The 11,984-nt window shown below is 31.2% G+C and overlaps 1 non-coding gene across 1 annotated transcript; it reads left to right on the top strand.

The window, feature by feature from the left end:
• The first annotated feature begins 11,470 nt into the window (after positions 1 to 11,470).
• On the top strand, positions 11,471 to 11,577 carry LOC128281623 (small nucleolar RNA R71). Its single transcript, XR_008271874.1, has one exon. It is a non-coding gene; the product is annotated as a small nucleolar RNA R71 (small nucleolar RNA).
• Positions 11,578 to 11,984: the final 407 nt, after the last annotated feature.

The raw sequence follows: 11,984 nt of genomic DNA, 5'->3' as shown, positions 1-11,984 counted from the left end.
TTGGTAACCATGTTCAAGCATTCGTTTTGACCGAGTTACAAAGTCCGAAAGCCTCATATGAACCTTAGGAATAGTTAGGATACATATGTCATGACATAGGATTCCGATATATGTGTGCAAGTAAGACCATGGCATCGATATGTGATTCCGATATATGTGTGCGAGTAAGACCCTGTCTGGGACAGTGGCATCGATATGTGATTACATGTAAGACCACGTCTGGGACGTTGGCATTGTATGATATATGTGTAATTATCCGAGTATCCTACCCAATTCCGAATGGTTCATTGGAAAAAGATAAGTTATGTTTGAGTGTGCAAACGAGCTAAATAGACAGGTATGAATTAGCTTGTTACTATTTAAAATGTGGTAAGTATATTTGACCTTGTGAAAAATATTGAATGAGTTTCAATTATATATATGTGTGGTTTTGTATATTCGGCCACATATTTAATATATGTATATGAAATTATGTTGTGGCACATGAACTTATGTGTTTATAATATGTGAACTAGGTTTTTAATGATTATTTGTTTGTGGAAGTTAAATGGTAATAATGATAATTTGGTTATAAGAGCATTCAACCAAATGATATTTAAGAACGAATATATATGTAATATGAATTTTATATGTTTGGATTTAAATTGTGTCAGAATATTATAACTTGTCTTGGTTTAATCCTGTTGATAATGTTATCGTGTTGTATATTTGCTTATGACTTACTAAGCTATAAAAAGCTTACTTTCTGTTTATATGTGTTTTTGGTTTATAGATTTTAAATCAAGTTACAAGCTCATGGTGTTGTCAGCAAGATCATCACACTATCCAATCATTTCAGTACCTTTATAAGTTAAACTCATACTATGGCATGTAAAGGTTGGGATATATTTTAAATGATGAACCTTAGTTTTGTATAAAGGCCATGCGAAAATGGCTTAACCTTTATACTTGAATTCTGTTTTGCTTGGCTGTGGTTAAAATTCGTTTTAGTTATAGTATTATGTGCTATGCATGAATGGTGTTCGTGGAAGGAGTTTTATGTTTTAGGAATGGTTAATGATTTTTGGATTAATATATATATGGTTGATTCGGTTAAGGTATGTATAGGGTAAAGTATATATAAATGTGGTGGTTGTATTCGGTCAATGTATTATATGTGACTTGGTATTACAGGTTGTTTAGTTAAACTCGAACATGATATAATTTTGTTTGATATGGCTATCAAAATGACATGTGAGATTCGTATTTTGATTAAATGCCTATTTGGGGTTAATGTCTTATTTTTTGTGTAGTATGATTTATAATATCGTAAGTATAAAAAATGTTATAATAATGTATTAGTAATTTCGGTTGTAAAATGATAATATATATGAGGTAGTTACAATGAACTTGTATTTCGGCATTTACTTGTATAATTGTATAGCGCATTTGATAAATCGATTGATATATATATTTATATCATATCCTATGATATATATATAAATAAATGGCGCTGAATATATTAACTTGATTTGAATGGAGTAAAAATAGTTGTTGATATGTTTGGTTGGGGCTTATTATGTTTAGTTGTCAATGCTCGATAATGACTCAAATTTTGATATAAATAAAATGTATAAAGTTTATATTATTGTATGAAATATCCTTGATTTTCATTTTTAAAAAAAATGAAATTATTAAAGCCACATATGCTATTTGATAATACCATATGAAATAACTTAAATGACTATATATACATATATGCTCGTGCACAAATGTGAAATGAAATGTTTTTTTTTGTTAGGCATTGAATATCATTAAAGAAGTGGATGATTTATTATGTTTTATACATATAATATGTTTTTAATATATGCTGACTTATGTTTTAACTATGATATCATATGAATGATATGAAATTTAAGATTTGACATTAGGCAATATTATTATGAGCATTGATGTGTAATAATAAAAGTTGAATTATAAAATGTAATGCATGTTGGTAAGAACTGTGATATATTCAGTAATACTTCTTAAGCTTAGCGACGATGGACACGAGCTAGGGGTGTTACAGATAGTGTGAGTGATCTCCACCAAGCTTCCAATCTAACGAGCTTCCAATTCACTATAAAACAGAAAAATAAAACTAAGTAAGCATATAATGCTTAGTAAGTTCGTATAACATGGTACTTAACTTACCATTCATTCTATTTTGAGGTAACTATGTAAGGCATATTCAATCAATTTGCCCTCAAGCCCTACACATATCCTCATTATCCTTGTTATTCATATAATCCATAATAACATCACAAACATATATGGGCTCAACAACAATCAAGTTCCATGCACATATGCTTTCCACAACATATATTCATTTACCATGTATAAATCATCTCTTTATATTACAAGTATAATTTCATAATAGTTCATCTCAAGTTTAGATCATTTCATATCAGAACTTTACACCTATTACTCGGAATATCGAGATCACGATTAGTACACTCAAGGTGTTCAAGTCTAGAATCAAGGATGTATATACTCATCAAATATATTCCATGTATAATATCATCATTTCATATTTTCGTATATCAATTATCACGTATCGTAACTTTCATGTATTTCAGGCTGATATGTGTAATAAGTCATTTCTTATTTATATATTGTCATGCCAAGAATTTTTACTCGTTGAATTTATCTAAAATATCGATGGATACGCAGGTAGTACACTCGAGCTGTACGAATCATAATTCGTCAATTCATGTCCAATGGTACCCATAAGGTACTATATTAGAGAGTACACTCTCGAACCACACATGTATACTATAGGATTACCAGTCCAGGCTAAATCTTTTTAATGCAATATGCTCTAAAGAGCTTGATCTGGATTACTCGTCCGAGCTAAATCCAATCCATAACATATGCTCAAGAGGACTCATATTAGGATTACCCGTTCGGGCTAAATCCCATCCACAACAAATGCAAGACCTCATTCATTTTGCAAAATCACATATCCATCGAATTTTCTATTTATTCAACCGGGATTTAAACATTTTTTTCAAGTATTATCAGGCATGCGATTATTTTATATATCTATAATCATCCATATAATTCAAATGATCACATTCCACATTCATTCCAAGCATAAAAGTAACAATTTCATATGGAATTTAGCATCTTTCAAGCATTATCAAGCATGTGGTCAATCTCATATATTTATAATTTATGCAATTCAAATGTTCACATTCAACTCAAATATAAAATTAACATTTTTATCATTTACCATTTGTCGGCCATTATAATTGATTGGGCACTTTCATTTATTGGGATTTAACGAGTATGTGATCATTTCACGTATTTATGGCATTTATAGAATTCACAAACCCAACATTTAATTCAAGCATAAAAACATATACAATTTAGTTACAGGAACTTACCTCGACAAATGTTCGTGTACATAAATCTACTAATTTGACATTTTCCTCCTTTCCTCGTTCTATCTCTGAATTTGGTCTATTCGGATCTATACGAGTAAATTCAACATCAATTTATCATATTTTATATTCAAGTTCACTCAATTTTTATCCTTGGCAAAATTATCATTTTGCCCCTAACTTTTCCATAAATACCCATTAAATCCCTAGGCTTGGAAAAAATAAAATTTGTGCAATTTACTCCCTATTCCAAGCCTAACCAAAATCTCATTACAAAATTTACAGCACATGTATTCATAAAAATTCAGCATTTTTCTTCAATTTCACAACTTTACAGTTTAGTCCCTATATCATGTTTTCATCGAAAATCACTTTGTAAAAGTTGTTTATCTATCAACAACCTTTCATTTCCTACCATAAATTTCTAGTTTTCATCATATACATCCATGACCCATTTTTCATACTTTGATAACTTCTCAAATTGATCCCCCAAATAGATAGATTAAGCTATCCCGGTTTCAAAAATATCAAAATTACTAGAAACGGGCCAAGAAAATTTACCCAATTTGGCCATGAAAGTTTTTTCTCTCTCTCCTAGGGTTTCCATGTATTTTTGGGGGAGAAGATGATAAAATAAAATGATATTTCTTTTTTATCATCTTTTAATTAATTAAATATTTTCACTTTCCAATTTAGTCCTTACCCTTTTTCTAAATTTACATGGATGAGTCACCAAAATATCTGCATACTTTTTATTAATGGTCTAATTACCATATAAGGACTTTAAGTTTTGAATTCCACAGCTATTTGATCCTTCTAGCTACTAGAATCCAACTTTTGCATTTTATGCGATTTGGTCCTTCCCGTAATTAAACACTTAATCGATAAAATTTTCTTATCAAAATTTTCACATGACATGTCTATCATAATACAGACCATATATTAAAATAAAACTAAAATTTATTTTTTAGCTCGGATTTGTGGTCCCGAGACCACTGTTTCGATTTCACTGAAATTGGGCTGTTACACCGGGCTTTTGCTAGGCATTCATGAAACTAGTTATAGCCGATCGCCTCCTAACATGTCCTCTAGTTTGTCTAGAATCGCTTTGATTGTAACAGCCCTATACCTGGTATAAGACTATTACATTTGGTGCTAAATCGGTTTTGGCTAGACATTCTATAATTAAATCATTTATATATAGTGTATTAACTTATTTAACTAAAAAATTATTAATATAAACATCCGGGGTTATTAGTGGATGTTCGTTTGCATTTGGAAATGATTTAAAAATTGTTTTTACTCAAAACAGGGCAAAATATCGATACTTAGACAGAAGGTATCGATATTTTATGAAAAGTATCTATACTGCTACACAAAATTGATACTAAAATAGCATTCTGGAACTCCAAAAATTCAAGTTTTGATGAAGGTATCGATACCTTAGGTATATCGATACCCACTTAAAAAATGATACCAAAATTGCTCTCTGTTTCTAAAAAAAAAATTGATTTTTGGGTCCTCAAGTATCGATACCTTGGGTTATGATGACACAAAAATAGTTGGAAAAATTACTAAAAAGCCCCCTTCACTAATTCAAAACATTCAAACACTTCCAAACCAATTCAACTACCCTCAAACTCATCAAAATTCACCACAAAATTTATATAATAAAATCATATATGAATGCATATGTTAATCTATTATAAATTCCTTTCAAAAGCTAACAAAAATATACCATTAGATCACCAAAATAATAAGGTTTCCAAAGTTTGCATTTTAGTCCATCTACCATTCACCTATACCAAGAGCCTATGTACATGCATACTAACCCCAAAATTCAAACATACAACTTTGCCTCTTGGAATGGTGCTGAGATGGGATGTACGCGACCTCGATATTATCTCAACAGGATCTACTGCACCTACGCGTTAGAGAATTACGCGGTAAGTCTGTGAAGAATTAGTAAGTACTTCAAGATTTTTTTTAAAAAATTACTATTAATAATAATATAAAATAAAATTTTATTCATTTTATAGACATATAATTCTCATCAAATTAGTCCCTAAAGTTTAATATATTTTTCTTAAAACTCACAGTTACCTTTACTTACTGTTACCCATTAATTGATAATAGCTGAATTACGACACTTTAGCCCAATGTAGACTAGCTGAACACTTAGAATATACGAAAATAAATTGATAATGCATTGTTAATGCATATCACATATCACTAAGCACAAAGTGAAAATAACGAAAAGCACCGAAGTGCAAGATAATTACGATAAGCACCAAAGTGTAAATTTTTACAACGATAAGCACTGAGTGCGAAATAATACGATAAGCGCGCTATTTTTTCCTTAATGGCATGCTATCAATTTCCCAATAGTTCAGAACTCGTCTACATGGGATTTTATTGTTATTAAATCTTTTTATTCATTTACTTGACAGAAAATAATAGAACTTTATATTTTTCACGATTTAGTCCTTATCACAATAATAACACTAAACTTGTAAATTCTCTTCATTTTTACCACATACAACACTATAATTTTTACATCACTTCATTTAAACCCACTTTCCATATATTCATAATATCATAACATATTTTAATTTCTTTCAATTTAGTCCTTCTCCATTATCACCACAATACATCATATAATGGTACACTAAAGTCAAAATTCATAACATTTACATTACTTACCCCTACTAAATACTTATCATGATATCATTAATTTAGTAATTAAACTACTTAATTAACATAACTTAAACAAAATTACTACTTGAAGTACTTACAACCAAAATTTGGATGATGAGTTTTTCTTCTCTTCTACTCCTTGGCCACTTCTTTTCCTTTCCCTTCACTTTTGTCCTCAAGCTTCTTCTTTTTTTCTTCAATTTCATAACAACATATAACATTTATAAGTTAAAACTAAAATCAAATAACTTTTCTATGTTAAATTATGAAAATAAACATGTATGTTATGAGAATTTCCATCATTCTTACCTTAATTTTTTGAAAACCCAAAACCCTAACTCATGTATTTCTCTCTTTTAACCCATCTATGGAGGATTTCTCATGAAATAAAGTTGCTCACTAGTCTTCTTTTTAGCTTTTACCAAAGAAATTTCAAAGAAAAATGAAGGTTTGAAGCTTGGATGGTTCAACAATGGAGGAAGGACATGAAAGGAAATAAAAGAAAAGTTAGATGGATTTGGTAAGGGATGAGTGACGGTTTGGTAAGTTGGGAAAAGATGATATCTTTCATATTTTCTCCACTTTTCTACACATTTCCACTAAAAATATCTCACTTTTTTATTAAATGGTCAATTTTCTAATAAGTCCTTAAGCCATCCATATTTACACTTTTACCCATCATCATTACACCTTAAAATATCTACTTGGCTATTTACCATTTTATCCCAACTCATCTTTTATAATTCTTAGGATGACTCACACTTCACTTTGGTTAAATATCTTTTTAATCATTTTTTCCTTTCTACTACCACTATGTATCTCCTAACTTTTTAAATTCCTATTTATACCACCATAATTTTTATACTCTTTCAATTTAGTCTAAGCTTCTATTTAAATCTTTTCTATCTTATAAATATTTTCTATCTCCTATCAGGTCTAAATACTTCCTAATTTAATACTAAAAATCCCTATTTAGTAAATTTAAAAAATTTTCCACTATTTCCTGACCCAATCCATTACTGTACCTAGCTTCAAATAAAAACATGGTCATTACATTGATAGTTTTACAACTCTCTAGTTACTTATAAAGGGTGTTGGTCACGCTTGCTAGAATATAGCAACGAGTTACCTCATTAGACTCCTCCCAGCGTTTTCTAGCCTAAGATTAATTGGCCGAAAGGCATTTATTATCAAGGATTGTTTTTAGTTTCTCACATCTTAGGAAAATCATGAGGTTCCTTTTCCATTCCTTATAGTTATTTTCATTTAGTTTGTTCTCAGTGAGTATGTTTAATAAGGGAGTAGGTGTCATTTTTGAACTGAAAGTAAAATATCCATTCATTAATATATTTGTATTAAATAAATATTTTTGAAAATATTTTGCAACTTACGATATGCATTAAGATGATTCATGTATCTTACATTAAACCTTGAAAACATTTGTAGGCCATTGCAATTATAATTCCAACACCTATTGAATTAAGCCACCGTGGGGGTAGTCTTGATCAATTAGTAAGAACATAGAATTCCATACAATTAGTACATGAACTTAATTCCTTAAGCATTCACATGTACTAATAATCGTTTAATATTTGACCATCATTCTAACTTTAGTAGAGCTTCGTGGGAAGTTACTTAACTAAAAGATCTTAAGTGCACCACAAATGAATAATCGTGGGACAATCTCACTGAGTGACATGTTGTGACTAGTTATCCTCTTTTAAGAAAAACTTTTTGTAATATTACATGACAATACCTACAACAAGGCTGACCAACTATCATACGATTACAATATAATTGTTCTTACTTTCAGGAAATCTCCTCAGTTAGATTCACATAGCAGTCCTACCGAAGGGTAGGTAAGTTGCCATGCCATCAAAAATAGACCATTGATAAAGGTCGTAAGTCATGTTTAGGGATATTCTCTCACTCAATCTTTTAAAAACATGCAAGGTTTTTAAAACATGAATGATTAATAAATGCATGACAAGTACATATGACATTCTTTCCCAAAAATATATGGCATGCTTATCATACATATGCATGAACATACATTCGCAGTCAAATAAATATCATCATGCTATCAGAAATAAAAACATATAATTAAATAATCCTAACCAGCCAAAGTTTTCATGATTCCATCCTATAAAAATAGTAAAATTACAAAAGTCACACCAAAGCATACTTTGGGCCTTCTATTTTGCCACCATGGACTTCTGTTGTTGATGACCAAAGAACCAACTAAAAATTTTACTATGGTAAGTGCACCTATCAATTAATAGTAGAGTTACGATGAGAAAAGATATCATTCTCACGAAGACTAAAACTACTAGTAATTACAGCCTTTCTATTATTTAACCGAAAACTTCAAGTGATTTATTAAAAACTAAAATTAATTAGTTACTAATGAACACGATAAAGAACAAATTAGGAAAATAACCAAATAATAACCAAGAAGTAAAACAATACCTAAGAAAAAATTCACCTAGATTTCATTTGTCACTATCAATCTAAATTAAACAATTTCTTTACTTAGTAACTTGATCCATAGAAATCCCTAAATTATGCTAATATCTCTTTTGAGAGCAAAAGCAACTGACTCTAGGTTGATTAATTGAAATTTCATTCTAACTAAAACCCTTATTATCGCATTAACTTGATCTATGGATTCCCCTATTAGATTTGACTCTAATCTGGTAGTTTATGTCATCCTATTTCTAGGATCGCATGCAACTCCACTCAATTATGCAAGATCTACTCTTAAATTGGGTTTATTCCACCTCTGATATAAACACATCAAACATGAATCAATAATCTAGAAATATCAAACCAAGAATTAAGCACACATAATTGGGAACAAGACCTAAGTATTTATTGGGTAAAATAAAAATCAAACAACGGAATCCATCATAGGGTCTAGGTTAGGCCGTGTGGCCTATTAGAAAATTTTAAAAATTTTCTCCAGTGTTCACATGACCTGTAACACACCTGTGTGTCCAGGTCGTGTGTCACAAACGACCATGTGGAATCACCCAGATTGTGTGTTGTTGTCGCTCACTTCTCTCGCACCTGTGTACATGGGCGTATTGGTTACATGGCCATTTTTCCAGGCTGTGCAAGTCAAAAAAATAATTTTGAAAAATTAGTTCTAGTGTTCATATGACCAGTGAAACACTCATGTGTACAGGCTGTGTGTCACACACGATCGTGTGGATCACCCCAGACCATGTAGATCACTTTGTTTAAAAATTTTAACTTTTTTTTTCAATTGTTTTTCAATTTTTTAAGTAATAAAAAAAAAGTGTACTAAGCATACAAATTAATTAAAATAAAATAAACACTCTCGGGTTGCCTTCCAAAAAGCCCTTATTTAGAGTCTAAGCTCGACTTCCCTTTTCAAGCTAACAGTTAAGGTGGATCTTGGAGCCGAGGCTTCTTTCTCTCATTATCAATATCACCACCAAAATAAAGTTTGAGTAGATCACCGTTTACCTTAAATGTATCATATTCAGGATGTGTTACCTCACTGGTTCTGTATGAGAATACGTTCTGTACCACAAATGGGTTTGACCTTTTAACTTAATATCTGTAGGGAATATTCGTGGATCTGACTTGTTTAATAGCACTTTGTCACCAACTTTGAATTGATTAGTCCTCTTTAAATGCACATCATGACATTTTTTTGTTTCTTTATTGTAATTTCTTAGTTTCTCATAAACTTTTGCTCACCACTCATCTAGTTCATCGAGCTGTAACATTCTCTATTCACTTGTCCCTTGATTTCAATCACTTTGAACAAGATTTAAGTGTAACACATCTTCATGAGTGATTTCCTGCAAAGAATACCGAGTTACATGATTACTAACATTAACAGAATAACAAGTATCATCTCGCTCACTAGAATCTATCACAAACTCACGAGCTTGAAGAGTAACCTCTTCATCACCTACCCTCAGCATAAGATCATGGGTATTTTAATATCCTCATCCATGTCCAATATAACAAAATCAATAGGGAATACAAATTTATTGAATTTAACAAGTACATCCTCAATAATATTTCTAGGATACTTAATTGATCTGTCAGCTAATTGAATACTCAACCTAGTGGGTTTTGGTTCTCCAAGACCAAGTTGCTTGAACAATTTATACGGTATTAGATTTATACTATCCCCCAAACCAGCCAAATATTTTTCAACATTTAAGCTACCAATAAAATAAGGAATAGTAAATCTCCCTAGACCTTTAAGCTTGGTGGGTAGTTTGTTTTGGAGAATGGCCGAGCAATCTTTATTGAGCTCCACTGTTGACAAGTCGTCTAACTTCCTTTTATTTGTTAACAACTTCTTTAAAATTTTTGTATACTTAGGCATTTGCAAAAGGGCTTCAACAAAAGGTAAGTTAATATGAAATTTTTTCAAAAGTTCAAGAAATTTATCATATTGTTCATTCATGCGGTCTTTCTTCACTATTGCCGGAGATGGAATTCGTGGTTCGTATTCTCTGACCACTAAATTATGCTCTTTCTTGCTTTCCTCAAACCTATCATTTTTTTCAATAGCTTCTAGATTCAACTTCCTTTTAAGCTCGACTAACCCTTCCATGCTTCGAACAGTGATTGCATGGACTTGCTCTTTTGAGTTAGTTTTAGTGTTACTAAGTAAGTTACCTTGTTGTCTTTTCAAAACCAGTTTAGCGAGCTATCCAATCTGATTTTCAAGCCCTTGAATCAATGCTTGCTGATTTTTCAAAGTTGTCTTAGTGTCCTGAAATCTAGTTTTGGACACCAAAATAAATTTACTTAACATCTCCTCAAGGTTTGGTTTCTTTTCTTGCTAATAAGGTTGCTGAAAAATCGAAGAGGGTTGTAACCTTTGATTTCTTTGACCACCTCAAGAAAAATTTTGATGATTTCTCCTTATTGGAAAAATTTTGATGATTTCTCCTTATTGGATTATAATTATTGCTATAGCAGTTGTTCTGAGGTCTAAAATTGTTACTTATAAAGTTAATTTTCTCATGATCCATGTTAGAACCAAATGGTAAACATTCTGGGTTGATCATCCTTTCTCTAGTCGCATTGCGTTGTATTACCAAATTCTTAGGTTTATTGTAATTCAAACTATCAATCTTTTTACTCAGGGCTTCAACATGACTCACCAACATAACAATTGCATCCATATTAAAAACTGGCTACCTTGATCGGTTTTGTTCTCGTGACTTACCACTAATAATTATACATTGCCATCTCTTCAATAAATTCTTAGGTTGCCTCAGGTATTCAATGTTTCGCCAACTACTACATCAATCATCTATCTAGTCGAAGGATTCGAACCATCGTAAAATGTTTGAACATACAACCACAAAGGTAACCCATGATGAGGGTATCTTATCAAAAGATCCTTAAATCTCTCCCATGTATCATATAGTGTCTCAAGCTCAATTTGGGCAAACGAAGACATGTCGTTCCCTAATTTAGTTTTTTCAGTCGGTGGAAAATATTTCAATAAAAACTTTTCAATCATATGATCCCAAGTTGTGATAGAACCCCTTGGACATGAATTCAACCACTATTTTGTCTTGCTCCTCAAAGAAAATTAGAACAATCGTAAGTGTATGGCATCATCAGTAACACCATTGATCTTGAAAGTGTCACAAATCTTTAAAAAGTTAGCCAAATGAGCATTCAGATCTTCATCTTACAACCCATCAAACTTAACATATTGCTGCACCATTTAAATTGTGTTTGACTTAATCTCAAAATTATTTTTAGCAACTATAGGTCTGACATTGCAATTGCAACACTTATCAGTTGTTGTACCAGTTGAAATTGTTGTCATCATTGTTTTACAGTTGCTGTCGTTTGTTCACTGCTATTGCTGAC

This window comes from Gossypium arboreum, chromosome 1, assembly GCF_025698485.1.
Source record: "Gossypium arboreum isolate Shixiya-1 chromosome 1, ASM2569848v2, whole genome shotgun sequence".
Lineage (NCBI taxonomy): Eukaryota > Viridiplantae > Streptophyta > Magnoliopsida > Malvales > Malvaceae > Gossypium > Gossypium arboreum.
The sequence above is the reverse complement of the archived record's forward strand: the minus strand, read 5'-3'. Positions and strand labels throughout refer to the sequence as shown.